Below are 3,010 nucleotides of genomic sequence, written 5' to 3'. Positions count from 1 at the left end.
GCTGACAGTAGAAGAAGTTGATGAAGGGGCTCTAGTTTGGTGTCGACGACTGCATTATTATTTGGGAGGAGAAATAAGAAAGGGGAAAAATTAAGTTAATGAAGGCACTTCCGATGACTATTAGAGAAGGTCATCGAAGATAGAATAAATTGCTTGATTAAAATGAGGATTTAACCTCATATAAAGAGGTATACAATATCGGCTATTGCGCCAAACTTCAATCTTAATTGGTATTAGCCTAACACTAATCGCTAATACATTCCTTGATCATTGTATTTCATGATAACAATTTAATTGATTTTGTCGAACCATAATGGGATTGCAAATTAATATTAAGAGATTTGGAGTCGAATGGGGGATAAAACAATTTTATTTTATATTTTTTATAAAATATATTACTTTGAATTTTATGTTTTATAGAGTTTAATATATTATATCAATCATATAATAAAATTATATAAAAAATAAAATATTAATATTAATATCTTAATATATTAAACTCTATTTGATCGACGATCCATTTCATATTGTTTGATGCTTTAATATTTAATATGAGATCTGATGAGATTTGCACTCTTGGGACTTGAGGGTTATCATGAGAAAAATCCTAATAAGTAGATAAGCCTAGCTGGACAATAATTTATCCATCTAAAAGAATTTGTAATTTTGTATAACATAAAGTTAAACAAGGCTGTAGATTGTGCATGAAATCAAGTAATAAGTCGCATGCTTTAAAAAGTGGAAGGACAATCTTGTTGTTTTGAAAGCAATCCATTTAACGACACCGATTGTATAAATAATAGTAGTAATAAATTGTCACAATCGAAATGAACTACTATTGTCAAAGTCAATCGAAGTGGGCTGGCCTGTTTTGCATTTCTTTTATGTCCGTATGTCACCCAAATAAATAATACAATAAGATGTTGTAAAGTTTGCAGCAAAACAGATACCTTGTTTAAAAATTGCCCTTTTCAGCTTTGGAAAGCAGATAGATCCCTGCAAAAAAAAAAAGTCAAATCACATCAAAACATCCAAAACCTAAGTTAATTAAAAGACATCAATTAAAACACCATATTCACAAAGAAGATCATACTCCGGCCATACACTGAATGGCGTCCAATGTTCATTTTCTTATGATACCTTTAATGTGCCCAGGCCACCTCATTCCAATGATGAACATGGCAAAACTCATAGCAAAACACTCTACCACCGTCACCATCGTCATCACACCTGGTAACGCCGCCAGGTTCGGAGGGTTTTTCCACAGTGCCGTGGCGTCCGGCCTCTCAATCCGAATCCTCCAACTCCAATTCCCAGCCACAGGATACGGATTACCAGAAGGATGTGAAAACTTAGACGATCTACCCACACTCAAGTTGACCAAGAACTTCTTCGATGCAAGTGCAAAGCTTCAAGAACCACTTGAAGAGGTGTTTGGAGAGCTTAACCCGAGGCCAAGTTGTATCATTTCTGACAAGACTTTATCATGGACAGCAGATGTTGCAAGAAAGTTTGAGATTCCATGGGTTATTTTCGATGGAATGAGTTGTTTCACTCGGTTAGCTACACATAATCTATTCGATTCCAAGATTCATGAACAGGTTGGCGATTTCGACCCGTTTTTGTTGCCGGGTTTACCGGATAAAATAACCATGACTAGATCCCAGCTTCCGGGGATGTTTAATCCTGGAAAGGGTGCACATGAAAAGGGCATAAATATTATACGTGAGAAGATTAGAGCAGCCGAATTAGGAGCATACGGGATAGTTATAAACAGTTTTGAAGAGTTGGAAAAAAGATACATCGATGAATATCGAAAAGCGAAGGGAAAAGTTTGGTGTATTGGACCATTTTCACAAGCGAACAAGAATGATATAGATAAAGCTTCAATGGTTAATAACCATGAGTGCATCACTTGGCTCGATTGTCAGAAACCAGGGAGTGTAGTGTACGCGTGTTTAGGGAGCCTAACACGACTCACGCCTCCACAGTTTATAGAACTGGCTCTAGGGTTAGAGAAGTCAAAGTTCCCGTTTATATTAGTGGAGAAAGGAGGAAGTAGAACAGAAGAGATAGAGAAATGGTTGCTGGAAGATGGGTTTGAAGAGAGAGTGAAAGGAAGAGGTGTTTTGATCCATGGGTGGGCCCCACAGGTTCTAATCCTGTCCCACCCTTCGGTTGGAGCCTTCTTGACTCATTGTGGTTGGAATTCGACTATCGAAGGGATTTGTGCGGGTGTACCGATGATCACATGGCCTCAATTTTCTGAGCAGTTTTTTAATGAGAGGTTGGCTGTGGAAGTAGTGAGAACTGGTGTGGGTGTTGGGGCTATGTCAGTGAGGTATTTAGGGGAAGAAGATGCAGCTGGGATACAAGTGAAACGGGAGGACGTGTGTAAAGCTGTGAAGGTGGTGATGAATGAAGGTATTGAAGGAAAAGAGCGAAGAGAAAAGGCTCATTGTTTTAGGGAGATGGCTGAAAAAGCATTAGAAGAGGGAGGATCATCTTGGCTAAATTTGAAACTCTTCATTGAAGATATCATGCTACACACGAATAAGGACATGGCAGGCTAAGTTGTAGGAATTGCTAGTGATGAATCAAGATTTCTGTAATGATTTTTATTTTTCACAGCTTATGTTTTTGTTTGAGGAACGTGCACTTTTCAAACAAGTTTTTCATACTAAATTGAATAATAAGAAAAATACAATGGCGGACCTAATGGTACAATACTGTTAGCGTACGTAACATGTTTTGTTCATACCATGAGGGTAATGGAGTTATGTCTATTGGAAAACTATAGAAGTTTTGAGAAAAAACTGCACGCCACATGTTGTGGTTAGAAGTATATTTATATGTAATCAATATTACAAACTAATACGGAGGAAGTAACAATTTACAATATACACCACAAACTATTGTTTTTGTTTATTTCTAAATCCCCTCCTCAAGCGAAACTTGAAGTCTAGTGACTAATAAAAGAAATAATAAGAGTCTCTTGGTTACCAGTTAG

At 37.1% G+C, this 3,010-nt stretch overlaps 1 pseudogene; it reads left to right on the top strand.

Moving 5' to 3' along the window:
* Positions 1-929: 929 nt before the first annotated feature.
* Positions 930-2,758, top strand: LOC145121005 (UDP-glycosyltransferase 73C3 pseudogene; annotated as a pseudogene).
* The last annotated feature ends 252 nt before the right edge of the window (positions 2,759-3,010 follow it).

Source organism: Lactuca virosa, chromosome 6 (genome assembly GCF_052849685.1).
Source record: "Lactuca virosa cultivar CGN04683 chromosome 6, Lactuca_virosa_CGN04683_v6, whole genome shotgun sequence".
In the NCBI taxonomy this organism is placed as follows: domain Eukaryota; kingdom Viridiplantae; phylum Streptophyta; class Magnoliopsida; order Asterales; family Asteraceae; genus Lactuca; species Lactuca virosa.
The sequence above is the reverse complement of the archived record's forward strand: the minus strand, read 5'-3'. Positions and strand labels throughout refer to the sequence as shown.